Genomic DNA, 20,058 nt, shown 5'->3' with positions numbered 1-20,058 from the left:
ATCAATCCATGAAAATCAAGGTATGCATCAAATTAAAGTAACTTTAGGATAAGATATCTAAAGCTCCCCCTCAAAAGATGCATTCCTCTTTAATCATTCTTTCCTTTGGTTGAATTTCAGATTTTAATGATAAATGTGAATAAAACTGAAATTCTATGTTATCGAGAATGTAGAGTGATCTAGAATTATTCAAAATTTATAGAAATCACTCTTTCTAATCCTTTAAGAACAAGTTATGCTTTCTCCTAATCTTAGAGAAAATGTATAGAAATATTAATCAGAAAATGATTCATTTGAAGCTCAGTTTCTTTCAAAAGCATTTACATTTTCTTTCTTTTAGAATCATTTGAGTGAGCTGAAATATTTCTAGCCTTAAGATCATTCACTCTATTGATGGAAGTCTTTAATAATATAGGAGAGAAGAACATATAGATGATCATTGAAATATTCATATATTTATAGAACTCAATTTCTTAATCATAGTTTTTCAGCAATGTATACATGAAGCACAATAAATATTTTTTAATATCAAAATAAAGTCATATATTTAAAAATCTTTGCTTGCAATCAAGATCATTGAAAGACACATCATTTAGACCAATATTAGTATACTTTGAAGATAAGAAATGATATGTTTCGGATGCGTATCGGAGCAATCAACCAAGGCATCAAAATTAATTCTGTTTTTCTTAAATTAAGACTTTATTTAGAAATCATATTAAGTTTAAGCTTTTATACAAAATCAGATTCTGAATTTCATAAAGATTTTCAATAGAAGCTTTCAAAGTCATAATTTGAGATATGTATCTTCCTCATTGTAGCTCATCTTAAACCATTACGATTGAAAACTCATATTTCAAACATATAAGAGCATATTCAGATTTTTTGTATTTAATGTTGAGTTTTGGTACAACTTAGAACATTATATACCAAATTTAGGCAAGTTGATGGATAAAAACAGAATCAATTCATTTTCCCTAAATAGAGATATCCTTTTCTACAATTTTATTCAATTTTTAGATTTTAGGAATGATTGTTAATGACAAATCTGAAATTTCTTCCCAATAGAACCAAACAAAAGATGTTATGTATCATTTCAAACATTCAATCAAATTGTCCAAGTATGAAGCATTACAAAATATTGAGAACCCATAATTCAAGACATTATGTCACATGCAAAATATATTATGTGTTAAGTCATGTATTAAAATATTAAGAACAAGCATGTCAAGAATCAAACTCAATTCTTTTCAAATAAACTCCCCCTATTAAATATAATCTTGCAATGATTTCATCCTTAAAGTATGTTTTCAAGTGATTAAAAATTTGACTTGATTCTTCTTATATACTTTCATTAACTTTGTCTTTCATTTTTACTTTCTTGTGCTCTATACTCTATTTGCTCCATATCCGGTGGAGTTGGGAAGGGGCACGAGGTACTACCACTAGCCTCCCTCTTGTGCCGTCCCTAATATGCCCTACACCGAATAGTTGGGTCAAATAGTGCCGGGTACTACCACTAGCCTCCCCATTGGCACCATCCCTATGATGAGCAATATAGAAAGGTTAAGATGTTTACTTCAAACTCTCCCTGTTTGAGTGTAATCAATTATGGATTTTATCCCTTCCATATGTGTCGAATATATTATGCTTGTTTTACTTTTCCTTAAGATTGGAGTACTTGCCTTGCTTAGATTTTTCACCTCTTAAATAATGTCCACTTCCTTTTCTTTATCTCTCTCTCTTTTTGTTATTCTCAAGTAATTTACATGAAAGAGCGGAATAAAGAAATAATCTTATGTATCATATAGATGTATATCATGCAAACAACATTTTTATTGTGCTCAAGGATTCACAATTTCTCACAAGTTATTTTAAATCAAAATTTTAAGCATAAACTTGTGTATTTCATGGTTATTACATAGGCAAAGATATATTTTAGTTTGGGCAAACCATGAAACAATTTCTAAAAGTATAAGTCAATCAATACATATATGGACATGATATCAAAAGATTAACAATTAATGATTTTAATCATGTCATAATAAGATTTAAAGTTATTGACTTTGCTCAGCTAATTTGTGAGAGAGATATCTAGAATTACTTATTCATTATATATTCTTCAAGCCAAACTAGATTTCTTATGTGTGAACTTTTGGCTGAAGAAGGTTTTCTCTCTTGTTTGCATGTGAATGTTTTAGTGTATCTTACATGAAGATATCCTTCAAGTTGAAATCTCTCATTTTTCTTTCTTGAAGGAAGGTCATTAGTTTCGTTAAAATACAAAGCATTCATCCAACATATATATTTTTTTAATTAGATGACTCAATATAAGATATGACAATAGTTGTATGTTGAGTCACTTTACTCAAGAGATTGCCTAAATATAAGCAAGCACATATCACTTGAACTAAAGAGATAGATCCAAGATAGTTCAAGGACAAGCATGTGAGGCAATAGAAAGATTTATCAAGGTCAACTTAGTTTAGTGTAGATTCTATTTTCTTAAGATAATTATCAATAGGATATGTTAGCTAAGTTTTAATCAACTTATCTTAAACGTTTGTTTCTATCAAGATTTAGATTATGATTTATTTGTTATTAATGAAATATGATTCATTAACGTTAGATTGAAGTCTTGCACAAGGTCACATAATGAGCATACAATCTGGTCTACTAGCTGTATGATAAAATAATTATTCTATCATGCTTCAATACAGCTTTAAACAATAAATCTACTTTGCTCATCCTTTTCAATTTCTACAAGATGGGGTCATAGATATACCTTCTTCATGCCAATCTTCTATAAGAGTTATCTTGTGGACTAACGTTGGTCAATGAAGATCCCCTTTCCTGTTTGTCTTAATTTGGAGTTTGAGAGAAGATGTTCATTCATCATATTTCAAACTCACCTTGCAATATATCTCTTCATTAGTAGAACCAAAAATGATGTCATTACTGCATACTTTGAGCAAATAAGATATCACAAATTCTTCTTTTTGATGCATAGATTTATCACTATCATTCTCTATCAAAAAGGTTACTTAAGCTTTTATATCATGCTTTTGATGCTTGTTCCAAATTACGTAATGCTTTATCAGATATGTAATATGTATTTGTAAATAAGGGGGTTATTTTACTTAGATGTCCTTTTTAATGAAATAACCACATAGGAGTGCATTCTACACATTCATTTGACAGAATATAAAGCTCATAAAGCAAGCAAATGATGATGGTGATCTTTACTTCTAATCATGTAAGAATCTTATCAAGATCTATTTCATCTTTTCTTGATTTAGTCTTTTAATAGTCATCAATTTTTCTTCATTAAGTGCATTTCTGAAAAACTCAATTTGGTTCTAATAAATTTTCAAATTTCATCGGCAAGATTTCAGATTAAAAAAAAATGATTTAGTTTAACTTAACCAATTATAATCTTATACATTCTTAAGTGTTTTAGTTTCAGATTATTAAATGTATGCAAAAAGATTAATCATAAACATGTCAAATAATCTGATTTTAGTGTCTTCATGAAAGATTATTAGTCTCATAAAGAGTAAGATGAATTGATATTTCTGCAACTAAAATCTTTTCATTGAATATTCTATATGCATTGCTTGATGAGTGATATCCAAGGATGGCATTATTTTCATAAGAACATATCAAGCATAGTATGAACGACTGAAAACTATGAAAGATATGCAATGGTTCATTTTCCATTTTTCAGAAGATCAAAAGGAGTTTTCATCAAAAATGGATCTAGTAGAAATCATATGTATGACACGCAGTGATGATAGCTTTCAAAAATCATTTAAGTAGATGACTATCATACACAATTGTCTTTTTTCATTTCTTCAAGAATTCTATTAATCCTATTTTATTTAAGGTGTCCTTGGTGCTGAAATAATCGAATTTAATATTATTTTCTGTATAACCTTTATCAGGATTTTGGTTTTCGACATTGTGCCATGATACTCTTTATCTTCACAGTTTGGAAATCTTTTTCATTTGAAACACTTTTACAAGATTTAGTAAATACAGAAAAATACTTCAGTTTTATTTGCCAAGAACAAATCCAATGCAAGCTTTTGAAAAACTTAGAGATGGAAACAACATCTTTAGATTTAGAAATGATTTTTGTTTGTTTCCTTAGTTAGCATGCATAGCAAAACTTTGACCTTTAAGAAGATAATTTAAGTAAGCCAATGGCAAGGTCTTTTGAGATTAAGTACATACTAGCATGAGTTGATTTTGTATGCTAAAGATGGTTTCTTTAATCTTGGTATTCATAGTGCATATATTCAAAAGCATACCAAGTACACATTATCATATCTATGATCAATAAACAATAATGCCATGGATAAAAACTCTCAATCAAGCATATAGAGAATTCATAGAATTATTCTTAATAAATTAATCATTTTGCAACTTATCCAATAGTGAGTAAAGTATACTATAAAATGAAGTGATTTGATTATATTTCCAAAAGTATTCTCTATATCATAAAATTGATCAATACATGCAATTCATATTTTAATCAAATACTAAAGTAATTTCAATATGAGAGGATGCAATAATAACTTATATCATTATTTCTTTCATTTAACTCATTCTTCTTAATTACATTTTAAAATCAATTCCTTAGCACATGTCTAGAGCATCCATTGTTTAGATAACATCTTTTATTAGAACCTTGGATAGCTAGACATATTTGCTGAAGAATAATCATATTTTCAACTTAGGAACCCAAGCTCTTTTGGGTCCTTGTAGGTTAGCTATAATTGTTCCTTTTGTAACCCATATTTTCTTAATAGCTATTTTGTCCATGAATTTACAGATTTTAGGATTACAAGGGATGTATTTCTGTATCCTCTTGTTGAATTTAACAAACTTAGATCGAACATGAGTAGTAGAAAAACTTTCAGTTTTCTGTTTTTCCCTTTTAGGTTCATCAAATTTGTAATGTATAGATTTAGGAACAACAGAAGAGATTTTACTTAGTTTTTGTTTATCAGTATTATAAGAATCTGTTTTAGAATAATTAAAAACTGTTTTAACAAACATATTCTTAAAAGATTTTTGGGTGTACCAAGGTTGATATCCTAATGTAGCTTTATCAAATTCAGCTCTTTGATTATTTATCATTAGGTTCAATTTTTCAGAGCTGAGGGTAAATTTTTCAACAACAGGTTTTAATTTGTCAACTTCTTTAGTTAATCTTCTGTTATCTTCTGAAAGTAATTCATTGTTTTTCTTAAGTTTATCATGACTTTTAGTGAGAGATTGATCTCTTTGATTTAATTCTTGATTCTCTTTCATTAAGATTTCAGTTTTACTAGTTAGTTTCAGTTTTTCATCTATTAGAATTTGATTTTCATTCTTCAAGTTCTTGTTCTTACAAATAAGTTTCTTATATTCTAAATACAAATCAGAAAAGGCATCATGGAGTTCATCAAATGTAAAATTGCTTTCAGTTTCAGCATGTACCTCTTGTGCCACCAAGCATGGATTTTCAATATGATACTGCTCTCCTTCTACACATGATGTTTCAGATTTGTTAGTGCATTCATATTTGTCTTCAAGCATATTCCATATTTCTTTAGCAGTCATGCAAGAAGATATGCAATTAAACTCATTCCTATCTAATGCACAATATAAAAGGTTCATGGCATCAGCATTCACTTGTGCTAAGTCCTTTTTATTAAAAGTTTGAGAGAGTGTGTGAAGATCATTTATTATGATTTTCCATAAATAATAGTTTTGTGATTGAATAAAGATGCGCATGCGTATTTTCCAATGTGTATAGTTTATGCCATTAAATAGTGGTGGTGTATCAATTGATTGTCCTTCTCCTAGAAAACTATCTATTTGAGTTGTCATGATCTTTGGCTCTAGTCGGTTAAGACTACAAATAATATTTGAGCACCTGCTCTGATACCACTTGTTGCCCAGTAGATACAAGCCAAGAGGGGGGGTGAATTGGGTCTTTTAAAACTTTTAACCTACTTCTAAAAGTTTTTGATTAATTATGCTAAGTTGTTCAGATGCACAGTGTAAGCTAAAACTTAGCAACAGTTTGATGTAAAGAATGTGACTTGATTAAATATGCTTGCAACTAAAGGATGCGCGGATAACAGTTAAGTAAGCAATTTATCTAAGTAAGTAAGTGTGTTAGTTAGATAATAACAAGGAGCATTACAAACTCAACAAACATATAGTGGTTCGGTGCACCCCAGCACCTACATCCACTCCCCAAGACCTCTTGGAAATTTCACTATAATCCTACAGATTACAGCCGGTTGTTTTACAAGCTCACAACCCAACTTGTTGTTTTACAAGCTTACAACGAACTCGGTCGGTTTTTCCTGGCTCACCGACTAGAACCACCCCGATTGTTTTTCCGGGATCACAATCGAACCCTTACACGTTGGTTTTACCCTCGGCTCACCAACCAACCTCTCACCGTTGGTTTTTCCTTTGGCTCACCAACAAACCTTAACCCCTTGATTCAATCCCTTGATTGAATCAAGTTACAAGATATTAAAACAAAGGTTTAAAATAAATCAAAGCTTCTTAAACAAGCAAATATAACAAGATAAACAAATAGAACCCGGAAGAACCCTTTTAGCCGTTGGAAGCGTGGGAGATGATGGTTCTTCCAATGTGGATCGCGTTGGCTTGAATGTGAGCTTTGTATCCCGAGGGGAAGAGAGTAGTTGAGCTTGAAAATCACTTGAGAAGCTTGAAGGCACTTGATTTCTTCACTTGAATGCACTAACTCCCTTGAACCTCTTTTTCTTTCTTCTCTCTTGAATGATCTTGTGTTGGGTTGGTGAGAAGATGTTGAGAAGCACTTAAGAGGTCCCTTTTATAGCCCAAAAAGCAAATATAGCCGTTAGACACAAAAAAGAGACGTTTGAAATTCAAATCAAACCTGAAAAAGTTGTCAGTCGCGTCCCAGGCGCTCCGGGGACGTCTCCGCGCTTTACGGGGACGTCTCCGCTTGTTTGCGCTTTTTGCATGGGGATGACTCCGCTGCTTCGGGGATGACTCCGCGTTCCGGGGACGTCTCCGCGCTTTATGGGGACGTCTCCGCTTGTTTGCGCTTTTTGCATGGGGATGACTCCGCTGCTTCGGGGATGACTCCGCGCTCCGGGGACGTCTCCGCGCTTTACGGGGACGTCTCCGCTTTTTCAGGGGACGTCTCCGCTGCCTTATCTCCGAAAAAATCATTCTCTGGAAAACCCTGAGAGAGCCGTCTCCGCTATCTAGGGGACGACTCCGCTGGTCTGCTTTTTACTTGCGGGGACGACTCCGCAGGTACCGGGGACGTCTCCAGACGTGCCAGTTCTTCCTGTTTGTGCCAGAGACGTCTCTGAGACAACCCGGAGACGTCTCGGCTGTCCCTGATCTGTTTTCTTCAACTCAAAAATTCTTCAATAAATTCATAAAAATTATGGGAACTTGCCTAGACATTTCTTAACAATATTCTTAATTAAACACATGAAATCCTCAATTAAATTGTTAAGATAAATGAAATTATACTCTCGTGTTTTGTATTCATCAAAATCCATTAGGTGGTCAACAGTTTCTTAAGTCACAATTAATTATTAATCTAATAAATCAATAAGACTCCTAATTGGATTAGGATTGAAGAGTTCAATTGAGTCAAAATTGATTTAAGTTCTAATTGGATTAGGACTTACCTAGATTGGATCCAAATTGGTTCACCCTTGGGCTAAGCCTAATTAGATTTGGGCTTGACCACATTAGGGCATTCCAAACCCTACTAAATGTGGATTAGGGTTTACCAAGAGGGAGGGGCGCAAGCCCCTCCCCTTTTTGCTTCCTTGGTGCGGCATGAAGAGAGGGGGCCGGCGCCCCCTCTTAGGAAACTAGTCTAGGGCTCCTAAGTTGTAAGAGCCCTAGATGCTTTATAAAAAGGTGAAAAGGGGGCTGACGCCCTAAGCATTGATCTCCTCTCCTCCCAGCCGTAGCCACCCTCTCTCCTCTCCTTGTTTCATCCGCAAGCAAGAAGAAAAGAAGAAGAAGCCTTGGCGGCCTCCTCCCCTTCCCTTCCTTCATCCAACGCAGGGAAAAGAAAGGCTGCAGTAAGGGCTTTGGTTCTTCTTCAAGATCCCTCCTTCTTCTTCCTCCTCTCGAGCACAATCAAGGGTTGATTGAAAGAGAGGAAATCAGCCATCAAAAGAAGTCTTTGCAAGGGAGCTAGCACCCCGGGAAGACAAGAGAGCTTTGATCGGATCACTGCTTCGTGTGGATACCCGTAGAGGCCGGACGTGTGAACGGCTTCATACGAACCTTCGTCCTAAAACCACGAACTCCAGTTTGCGGTGATCATCTACCCGCACAAGGTGAAGATCTGATCTTCCTAAAGTTATTAAAAGTTTTTAATCCTTACCTAACTACGAACGGTTATCAAACGACGTTCATGCGATGAACGTCGATCCCGCACATGCCCCTTCCGCTGCCATCTGATTTTGTTTTGAAATATCAGCGGCATGGGCGGGTTCTAACAGTGGTATCAGAGCTTAGGCTTCGTAGATTAAGGTAAGAATTAATTATCTAAAGGCTTATTAGATCTGAAAATTGAATGATCATGCATGCTGAAAATTTCTGCATGCAGATTTTTCAGGGTTGCTGAATTTTTACATGCTGATTTTTATGTGATAAGATGATGATTCTAATTGCATTGTTAATGAGATTACAAAGTTTAGAATCATGATTAGCATGATCAGCAACCTATGTCATAACATAATCAATTAATTCTCAGATCTGAAAATTATAATTGTTGCATATGGTGATGATCATAGGATTTAAACCCTTTTGGTATTAAATGTAAAGACCTGCGATGTAATCTGCAATGTCATGTAATTTTTCAGATGCTTGCATGCATCTTATTTAATATTTTGAGAGGCCTGCGTGCCTCCTAAAAGGGAGATATAATTTATTTTATTTTTATTTTATATCTGGTTGTATTTCTGTGATGTGATGTACGTCAACGATCAAGTCGAAGATGATGCATGAGATGATCAGGGGTCTAAGCGGTTGATGGCGATTGGATCAAAAGTTGGTCAAGGATCGAATCAAGGAGGCTTGGAACCAATTCAAGAGTTGAAGACCAATTGATCGATTGACGTGCATGTGCTTGTAATACGACCTAACTAGAATCCATGATCATCACCTATTTAAAGTTTAGCTTTAATTATTGCTGCGATTATAACTGCCTGCAATGTGCCGTTTGCATGTGATGTGAATGAGAGTCGGGTAGATAGGTTTACATGTGATGTAGAAAATCCAATTGAGACCTAAATTAAAACCTCCTCAATCAAGTCGAGAGTAAACTGACATGAGCAAGTCATATTAGATTAATTGATCTAATTGGTGTCTAGGAAAGCATGAAAGGTGGTTACTTAATTAGGACTTTACTCTCTGAGTAAGGGGAGCCTCCCACCTGCTTACCTGGCCAATTGTTCGATTACCTCTTATGAAGAGCTCAAGTTGCAAACACTAAGACCTGATTAACCAATATTAAGTCAATAGGTCTTCCACTGTAGTAGAGCTGCTAAGGTCTTTCTAATGTTGATTTGTCTCGGCTGGACACAGTGGGCAAGTTGCATCGGAAGGCTGGACCTCTCTATAGACATGAGATGTTGTAGGATAAAGGTGGGGTTGGGCACCAATAACTGTTAGGTGAGGGCCAAATGACGACTTTATTCCTACAGTTATATGGTGGGTCTGACATAACTAAGAAATGGGACCAATAACTATTAGGTGAGGTTTTCATGGCTTAGAGACCAAGTTACACTGCAACATGCTTGAGAAGCATTGTACAAGAGTTGTACATTCATCAATCTATGTGTCACCAATAACTGTTAGGTGAGGAGGCATGTAAATCGGTAGGACCGCAGTACCCACTAGAAACCCTAGTCGTGTGGGATTTTCGTTTCCCTACCAGGGGAGTGTGAGGGATTCGAGAAAATAGTGAAAGTGCTGAAAAGGTTCAGCATGGAAAACTCCAAAAGGGGTCTCTTACCCCTTAGGCATGGAATTCATCTCTCCAAGAAGATGTGCCCCAACACATCTGAAGAGATTCAACGCATGAGCAAGATTCCCTATGCATCAGCAATAGGGAGCCTCATGTATGCCATGCTATGTGCACGACCTGATATAGCTCTTGCTGTGAGTGTCACAAGCAGATATCAGTCAAATCCAGATGAAGAACACTGGACAGCTGTGAAGAATATTCTTAAGTACTTGAGAAGAACTAAAGATTTATTCTTGGTCTTTGGAGGATCATCAGAGTTGAAGGTAGAAGGATACACAGATTCAGACTTCATGACTGATGTCGATGATAGGAAATCAACATCTGGATATGTGTTCTTGTGCAATGGTGGTACGGTGAATTGGAAGAGTTCTAAACAACCGATCACTGCTGATTCTACTATGGAAGCTGAATACATCGCCGCCTCTGAAGCTGCTAAGAAAGGCTTCTAGTTCAAGAAATTCATTGCGGAATTGGATGTAATGTCATCAGATGCCATAACACTCTACTGCGATAATAATGGCGCCATAGCTCTTGCTAAGGTGCCAAGGTCTCATCAGAAGTCCAAGTATATAGAGCGGCGCTTTCATCTCATACGCGACTATGTTGAGAAGAAGTATGTCGAAGTGCAGAGAGTAGACTCCGCGGACAACGTGGCAGACCCGTTCACTAAACAGCTAAGTCAGCAAAAGACTGAAGTCCACCTTGAGAAGATGGGACTAAGATATATGACTGATTGGCTTTAGTGCAAGTGGGAGATTGTTAGATGTATGCCCTAGAAGCCAATTTTGGCTGACACATTATTAATTCTAGGACATAATTTGTACTTGACTTTATTATTATTGAATAAATGAAAGGCATCTTTTTCATTCATATTATTATTGCATCTATGAATCGTCTAAGGAATTAATAAGATGATGATGCATATTCTCAAGAGTTGAGAATTTGAGCCATGTATCATTAGTGATTAATTTCTGAACGCTCCTGATCGATGGATCATCACGAGGACGGTGATCGATCCGATGAGATCAGTGCACAGATTACTTTCCTTATGGATGGACGAGACTCGAGTCCACAGTGTGGCGACACTGAAGTAATAGTGCAGGTGCTTGTTAAGAACAAGGGTACAGAGCGTGACCAATACAAGAAGTCACTTGGATGTCTATCCACTCGTCAGTGACTTGCTTGATGTTGCAGCAGTGTGACTGGTCCTTTGACCTGCGGTGCTTCGGCTACTCACAGTGAGGTTATTGTAGTTTGACTGCACACATACATGGTCTCTAGCCATATGGGTCCATGCAGTGTAGATTGGCTGCAGTAAGTTCACTGTAGGAGTAGGGTATGCACCTATAAGGAATCTATCGACCTTGATAGATAAGGAGAGATCCTATGTGATTTATAAGACTGAGTTCGTAAGACCTCGGCCGGGGCAGTATGCACAGTGGAGAAAGAGTTTTCCACTCTCGAACTTAAGTCGAATAAATCTTCACATATGACAGACGATGGGGTTTGACGAGTTGTCCATGACCTCCGTCCTGTAGGGATCCACGATAGTAGGACTGTATCACATGATAACTGCACCTAGAGGTTCACCATTCTATTCTGCTGGGTAGCCACTACATGTTGCTAGGTGTCACTGGTGGATGGTGGGACTCATAGGGATTATCTTGATGATCGATAAACCCTAATGAGTTGAGTTGGAATCGTTCCAACCCATTGAAAAAATTTTTCAATGATATTGTGATAGAGATCGCAATATATCTCACTACCAGTCAGAATAGAACCTATGGGGTCACACACACTAGAAGTATTGACCGATCCGATGGTTGAAAAGTGATTATGAATCACGAGTAATCAATTCGATTGATAATAAGTTGAAGAAGGAACAATGGGAATTGATTAATTGGACTTAAAACACAAATCCTACTTAGAGTAGGATTCCTAGAGTCCTAATTGGATTAGGACTGGGAATCCTATTTGGAGTAGGACTGGGATTCCTACTTGGAGTAGGATTCCTACAATCCTAATTAGATTAGGATTTTGAATTCATTTTTGGATTCCTACTTAGAATAGGATTCCTAGAAATCCTAATTGGATTAGGACTTCGGATTCAAATAAGAGTCCTAATTAGATTAGGACTAAAATCAAATATGTCCTAATTTGGATTAGGATTTCTTAAGTCACAATTAATTATTAATCTAATAAATCAATAAGACTCCTAATTGGATTAGGATTGAAGAGTTCAATTGAGTCAAAATTGATTTAAGTTCTAATTGGATTAGGACTTACCTAGATTGGATCCAAATTGGTTCACCCTTAGGCTACGCCTAATTGGATTTGGGCTTGACCACATTAGGGCATTCCAAACCCTACTAAATGTGGATTAGGGTTTACCAAGAGGGAGGGGCGCAAGCCCCTCCCCTTTTTGCTTCCTTGGTGCGGCATGAAGAGAGGGGGCCGGCGCCCCCTCTTAGGAAACTAGTCTAGGGCTCCTAAGTTGTAGGAGCCCTAGATGCTTTATAAAGAGGTGAAAAGGGGGCTGACGCCCTAAGCATTGATCTCCTCTCCTCCCAGCCGTAGCCACCCTCTCCCCTCTCCTTGTTTCATCCGCAAGCAAGAAGAAAAGAAGAAGAAGCCTTGGCGGCCTCCTCCCCTTCCCTTCCTTCATCCAACGCAGGGAAAAGAAAGGCTGCAGTAAGGGCTTTGGTTCTTCTTCAAGATCCATCCTTCTTCTTCCTCCTCTCAAGCACAATCAAGGGTTGATTGAAAGAGAGGAAATCAGCCATCAAAAGAAGTCTTTGCAAGGGAGCTAGCACCTCGGAAAGACAAGAGAGCTTTGATCGGATCACTGCTTCGTGTGGATACCCGTAGAGGCCGGACGTGTGAACGGCTTCATACGAACCTTCATCCTAAAACCACGAACTCCAGTTTGCGGTGATCATCTACCCGCACAAGGTGAAGATCTGATCTTCCTAAAGTTATTAAAAGTTTTTAATTCTTACCTAACTACGAACGGTTATCAAACGACGTTCATGCGATGAACGTCGATCCCGCACATGCCCCTTCCGCTGCCATCTGATTTTGTTTTGAAATATCAGCGGCATGGGCGGGTTCTAACACTAAGAAACCAAGAATGGTTTTTCACATAAAAGAGAAACCAAGAATGGTATTATGATCTACATACTTCATATTTAAGAATTATAGGTAAGATTACACACTACAAGAATTTATACATTTATCAACAAAAAAATTTATAGCTAAAAAATAAATTTCGTCGCTTAAAGTATTTGATGACGAAAAAAATTTTATTGCTAGGTTCGAAAAAAATTTTGTTGCTAGGTTCATAACCATGCCCCATCGCTAAAAGTCATCTATGACGAAAATAGTAATTCGTCACCAAATATTGGCGAAATGAATGTTGTCGTTAACACATACATAATTCATGACAAAATAATTTATCACTAAAAGGGAGTAAATGATTTTGCCTAAACATCTACTTTGTCAGAAAAAGTTAGATCTAAAAATCATGTGTATGCATCTAGATATATAGATAGGATCAAACCCATGACATCTCGATTTGTTACCTACTACTCAACTACTACAACACCTTTAGGTTGTAATAAAAAATTATTGTTCATTATACTTATGGAAAACTTATTCATTTTATAAAATATAATCATTTCAAATGTATTATGGTATTTCATATTTTAATAATTAATTATTTTTATAAAATTCAATCCATTTATTTTTAACAAAAAATAAAATTTAAATGACTTTATTTTATCCTGGATAATATTTTTTATTTTTTAAAAAATATTTAAAATAATTTCAATATATTTATATAATTATATATATATTTTATAATTTTTTAAAAATAGATAATTCATGATTCTTTTTGTTGCAAACTATAGTTTACAATGATATATAGATGATAACTTCCATTACGTCGTTAAATGGTCAATATTCTGCAACAAAACTTTATATGTTGCCAATAAATATATATATTTAACGATGAAACATTGTCATCACTAAATTATATAAATAATTTGCAATAAAAACTATTTCATCATAAAAGTTATGCGATAATGTATAGGTGATAAAATCTAATTTGTCGTTAAAAAGTTAGTATTCTACGATAAAAATATATATGTTACCAATAAAGTTATGTTTAACTACAAAATATTATCATTGTTAATAGTTAATTAGATAATTAGCAATGAAAATAATTTCTATCGTAAATTTATATACTGAAGAATGTATGATGAAATACTATTTTGTCGCTAGATAGCTTACATTATGCGACAAAATTATACACATTAGCAATAAATAAATCTTCGGCGATGAAATATTATCCTCACCAAAAAAATAAAGATCCACCTGCAAGGAAACATAATGTTGTTGCCAAATATAAAAAAAATATTAGTGACGAAATTAACTTGTCAAAAAAATTGCTGATATTTTTTTTATTATCTTGTATCCATAAGTATATATTTGGGAATGATTCTAATATCATCATCAAAATTGATAATTAATTCATGATAAAAATATATTATCATAAAAAGTTATGGTATTCATGACAATAATTTTTCATTGCAAAAATATCATAACCAATAAAATTACCACCAAAAGGCCGGAGTAGAAGTATTTGGCGCCATAAATTTGGTAACAAAAATTACCAACGACATATAATTTGGTTGCTAAAAATACTACTTAAATGATATTTCATGACAAATATTTTATTTCTTTTTTTTGTGGTACTTATTAGCGACAAATTGTGTAATTCGTAGGAAAATATTTTGTGGCTGATTGACCATTTTCCTATAGTGATAAATCATGCAAGATCTAACTTGAAGTCATATTATTGCACTGGGGTAACATTCCAAATTGAATTTCTTAAAAGCTTGGGGTTTCCTTCATAACTATAAAAGAGTAAGAAGAGTCCGTCCTCACCTCTGAAAGGAAGCGTCACCAGCAATGAAATGTCTGGGATCAACGAACTCGGATGACTTTCTCACTAGGCGGAGCAGCACCTAAATATATAAGATTGGCAGAGACAGAAGTGGCCGTGATTCCACTTGTTCTAGATTAAATCCTCGTTTAACTGAAAGGAATTCGGGAGAAGTGAGGAAAGAAACTGGTCGGCAGCATTGGTAAAATAAAGAAAGAATAACGAAAATTGCTCACTGGTTTGGGAACCGCATCGGGTGTGCAATGTATACGGTCGCCTACGGAAGTTGAAAGTTGTGTTCCATAAAATATTCTATAGTGCCCCTCCATATGATTTTTTTTTCTAAAATGATTGGAATCATGGCTGGACATAACCATATAAAGCTATTTTATATAGACAGGGTAGGTAGGAAAGGCCATCAAGGCCATTGCAGCTTGCAGCGACTATTTGTGCAAGCCATCCGATCCAAACATAAAAGTCTTCCTCTCCACCAATAATCATCCACCCACCACTTGATTTTTTCTAAAATGACGGTATCATGGCTGGACTTATCTATATAAAACAATTTTGTATGGAGGCGTTTAGGTAGGAAGGACCATCATTGCAGCTTTCAGCCAACTATTTGTTTAAGCCATCCCATCCAAACATAAAAATATTAATCTCCACCAATAATCATCCACCCACCACGTGATGGATGCCAATCCTAAACAGCGAACCAATTGGATTTACCTCTCTTGATGGAGGAGAGATCTTGAACATAAAAGGAGACTTAAAGTTACTTTCCAATAATCATATAAAATAAATTACTCTCCGGCAACAACTATCCATCTACTACCAGATGGAACACTCTATTCCAAAACAATGTGCCGCCAAGTTGACACCCCTCTAGGAAGGAACGTGACTGCATTACACGCGCGCAACAAGGATGCGCCTTCCTCCTCGCACGATCATCCACTGCGCAGATTTCAAAGCACTACAAATACACCATCCAACTATATGCACAGTTCTCAAAATGATCAGTGGATGATCGCGGAGGCATACGCTTCTTCCGCACAAAGGATATGTTCGTACTTGAGCCTTCATCTAGATTAGGTGCTTTAGGCGCCAAATTCGACTTTCATAAATTGCAACTTGGTCCTAACTTGTCGTCTTTAAATTCAGCCTCATGTCCATTTTTAAACTGGACATGGCAGACTTTCATTTAGAAAAGCCATTTTAGAAGAGATCCGTATACGCAACTGGTATGTACATTTAAGCATATGGTATTAATATAAGACTGTCTATGGGGACATCTCGATGACAGCCTTCATCTACTTTTATCAATTGCAACTTGGTCCTGAGCCATCAGGTCCTCAGTTGACTGGATACGGAAACTGCCTTCGGCTAAGAGGTCCAAAGCAAATAGCGTGGACTGGTCACAGCTAGTTCAATCTTCTACGGTTGAGAAAGATCTCTTGGTCCAATTTGAAGAGCATAGAAACTCGGATTCTCCAGGAAGAACGCATCTCCAGAAATCCGTTCTTCGAAGAAATATTGGTAGTTCATCAAAAAGAATTCAGCCATCAAACTCCCTTGCAATTTCTTGGTGACAAAAATTACCAACGAAATATAATTTTGTTGCTAAAATACTACTTAAATGATATTTCATGACATATATTTTATTTCATTTTTTTATGATACTTATTAGCTACAAATTATAATTTGTAGCAAAATATTTTGTCGCTCATTGACCATTTTCTTATAGTGACAATCATGCAGCACAATCTATCTTGAAGCTATATAACTTGAAGCTATATTATTGCACAGGAGTAATATTCCAAATTGAATTTCTAAACTTGAAGCTATATTATTGCACAGGAGTAATATTCCAAAATGAATTTCTAAAAAGCTTGGGGTTTCCTTCGTAACTATAAAAGAGTAAGAACAGTCCGTCCTCACCTCTGATGCAGCCCAGCCCTTGAAAGGAAGCGTCACCAGCAATGAAATGTCTGGGATCAATGAAGTAGGATGACTTTGTCGCCGGAGAGAGTGCATCCCTATGCGCACATCGATCAGGGCAGCACCTAAATATATAAGATTAGCAGAGAGAGAAATGGCCGTGATTCCACTCTTTATAGATTAAATCCTCGTTTAACTGAAAGGAATCCGAGAGAAGCGATGAAAGAAGCAGCCCGGCAGCACTGGTAAAACAAATAAAAAATAACGAAAATTGCTGTCTGGTTTGGGGACCGCGTCGAGTGTGCACGGTCGCCTAGGGAAGTTCAAAGTTGTGTTCCTACGCCAGGAGGCACATGAGTGTGCTCTTTTTTATTATTTTCTGGCCATCCAGCTCAATTACGGGTTAAATTACGGTTAACAAAACAAGAGGAGATTGGATGAGCTGGACATAACTATATAAAATGTCAGATGATGAGCAAAAATTATATCGGGCGGACTTTTTTTTTTTGCCACAGTTTTTTTTAGTGCTCATCTTAGAGAATAAACCCAAAAGTCATATTTCTTTTACTAACAGAATGGTCAGTTCTACAACGAAAAGAAACTAAAAAAAAAAATATAGTACATAATATTATTGTGGTCAAGTAATACACACCAAGCAAATTAATTATTTAGCAAGTCAATATACACATCAAGGTAGATCGATATATAATTTCTAGAACAAGGGTTCATCAGTATATAGTACATAATCAGATGATGCACACTTTTCTAATAAATTTGCAAGATAGTTTTTTTCTAATATATTTGATAAACTAAGGAAAGAGAAAGAAATATTTTTATTCTATGTACTTTTCTATCACAGTTACAACGATTTGTACATCAATATTAACCTAACAATAGAGCTAAGATCGAAAACACATCAAAGAAAATATCAATCATATTTGGACTAATATAGTAACAATGGTAACTATACTTGAACAAAATTCAAGAAATTAAGCTTCGAGCAACCAAGAACGGTTTCTCACGTAAAAGAGAAACCAAGAATGGTATTATGAGCTACATACTTCATATTTAAATATTATAGGTAAGTTTACAAATCATGCAGCACCATATCTAACTTGAAGCCATATTATTGCACACGAGTATATATTCCACATTGAATTTCCAAAAATCTTAAGATTTCATTCTCAACTATAAAAGAGTAAGAACAGGCCCTCCTCACCTATGATCACTGGGCAAAACCTGCAAGGAAGCGTCACCAACAATGCAATGCCTTGGATTAATGAATTTGGATGACCGGGTAACACCAATATATGTAAAAATATCGGAAGATAGAGATGGTCGGGCGTGGACAGAATGCAAGCTGGCAAGTTGTCCACTTGCTGAAAATTATTAGATGGACTCCTGTGGACTGGGCCAATAGTCACTCGCCACACTATCGCCCTTCTTGTTTTTATGGTCTTGGAGATCAAAAGGGGTGGGAATTCTCTTTGATGAGGTGGATCTGGATCAAGCTTCGCTTGACTAGGAACTGACCTATTCGTTTGGTTCTCTGCATATGGCTTCGGTAATATTCTACCAACTGCAGTTAACGTAACTATACGAAACAAGCGCTTCTTCCTGTTGAAGATAATATGCCCAGGAAGCTCCCTTTTCGAATCGCTGCGGCGATGATTAAATTGTGGACCGGAGTTCACTACTTTGGCCACTGCTTGGACTTGAAGTATAGGACCGCTCTTGAACCGCTAGTAGCCAGGGTGGTGCCGGATGTGACGTACTCACACTTGGGACTCGAGCCAGAGCCCAGAGGGGTAGCTGAGCCGGGCCCATGGGTGGGGAGGGTATGAGTAAAACCGGTCGGAGTGCCCAACACACGGCCATTTCTGCCCGCATCGAATATTCTCCTGGCGGGGCGGGGGCTCAGTGGGGGCTGCTATGCGGGATTGGGCTTGTTCCTTCCTCCCTCCTACCCCTTTTCGCTTTAGCAAAAAAAAAAAAAAAAAAAGAAGCTCCCTTTTGCTGGTATAAATGTCTAAGGTCAATGCGTCACATATCAAAGTAGCTCAGTAACTAAAAATATTACAAGATGATGGAAGCCTAACATTAAAGGGGCAAAATATTCAGCCAGGGATTAGGATCTATAAAGGCCATTTTACCTGCTGTTTACAGCATCATGCTGCAGAAAAGATGATTTTAGAAAAGCCATTTTACAAGAGATCCATTCAAGAAGCCATTATTTACATTTAAATACATGGTATTAAGATAAGACCTTCTACGGGAGCATGTCTGGATGGAAACCTACATCTGGCAGATATTTTAGCTGCCAAATCTGACTTCTGTATATAAATTCCAAATCGGCCTTAAGCAGCCATTTTTCCACTCTGCCTTACGTCCATTAATTTCCTTCATGTCCAGTTCCACAATAATGGTCCCCTTGACGAGGACCCCAAGTATCTGATGGCAGACTTCATTGACTTCATTTTTTTCTTGGAAATTAAAATCCAAAACTTATTTGGTAGCCTTCTGAGTAGTGGCCATGGCAGTGATTGTGGCGGCCGATTGTGACGTGACGGCTACACTAGTGGTGGTGCCGGGACCTGCAATTAAGGCTGGCAAGCGACGATGGCAGACATGAGCTGGTGACAGGATCAACACGGATGGGGTAATATTCCAAATTGAATTTCTTAAAAGCTTGGGTTTCCTTCATAAATATAAAAGATTAAGGTCCTCACCTCTGATCACCAGGCAGCCCTTGAAAGGAAGCGTCACCAGCAATGAGATGTCTGGGAGCAATGAAGTAGGATGAAGTTGTCGCTGGAGAGAGTGCATCACTAAGCGCACATCGATCAGGGCAGCACCTAAATATATAAGATTAGCAGAGAGAGAAATGGCCGTGATTCCACTCGTTATAGATTAAATCCTCGTTTAACTGAAAGGAATCCGAGAGAAGCGGCGAAAGAAGCAGCTCGGCAGCATTGGTAAAATAAATAAAAAATAACGAAAATTACTGGCTGGTTTGGGAACTGCTTCGGGTGTGCAATGTATACAGTCGCCTAGGGAAGTTAGAAAGCTGTGTTCCTGCTCCAGGAGGCAACTGGAAAAACTGAAACGT

At 36.4% G+C, this 20,058-nt stretch overlaps 1 protein-coding gene across 50 annotated transcripts in view; it reads right to left on the bottom strand.

Moving 5' to 3' along the window:
• Window positions 1-19,701, bottom strand: part of LOC108510820 (disease resistance protein RPM1-like) — a 123,730-nt gene extending 104,029 nt beyond the window's left edge. For 8 of the 50 annotated variants that reach the window (XR_016399169.1, XR_016399194.1, XR_016399193.1 and 5 more), the window contains exons 1-5: window positions 18,169-18,366; window positions 16,950-17,074; window positions 15,014-15,164; window positions 5,488-5,534; window positions 2,786-2,912 (exon numbers count right to left, since the gene is read on the bottom strand). The gene's annotated coding sequence lies outside the window, so the exon portion shown is untranslated. Of the gene's footprint in view, window positions 1-2,785; window positions 2,966-5,487; window positions 7,412-15,013; window positions 16,532-16,949; window positions 17,146-18,168; window positions 18,375-19,678 lie in introns of those variants that run through there. The other 42 variants (XR_016399170.1, XM_089928804.1, XR_016399172.1 and 39 more) reach the window with 31 other exon arrangements.
• Between the last annotated feature and the right edge of the window lie 357 nt (window positions 19,702-20,058).

The sequence above is a fragment of the Phoenix dactylifera genome, chromosome 2, assembly GCF_051530095.1.
Source record: "Phoenix dactylifera cultivar Ajwa chromosome 2, Ajwa_hap1_PhDact_Kaust_v1.1, whole genome shotgun sequence".
Lineage (NCBI taxonomy): Eukaryota > Viridiplantae > Streptophyta > Magnoliopsida > Arecales > Arecaceae > Phoenix > Phoenix dactylifera.
This window is presented reverse-complemented; position numbering and strand designations above follow the sequence as displayed.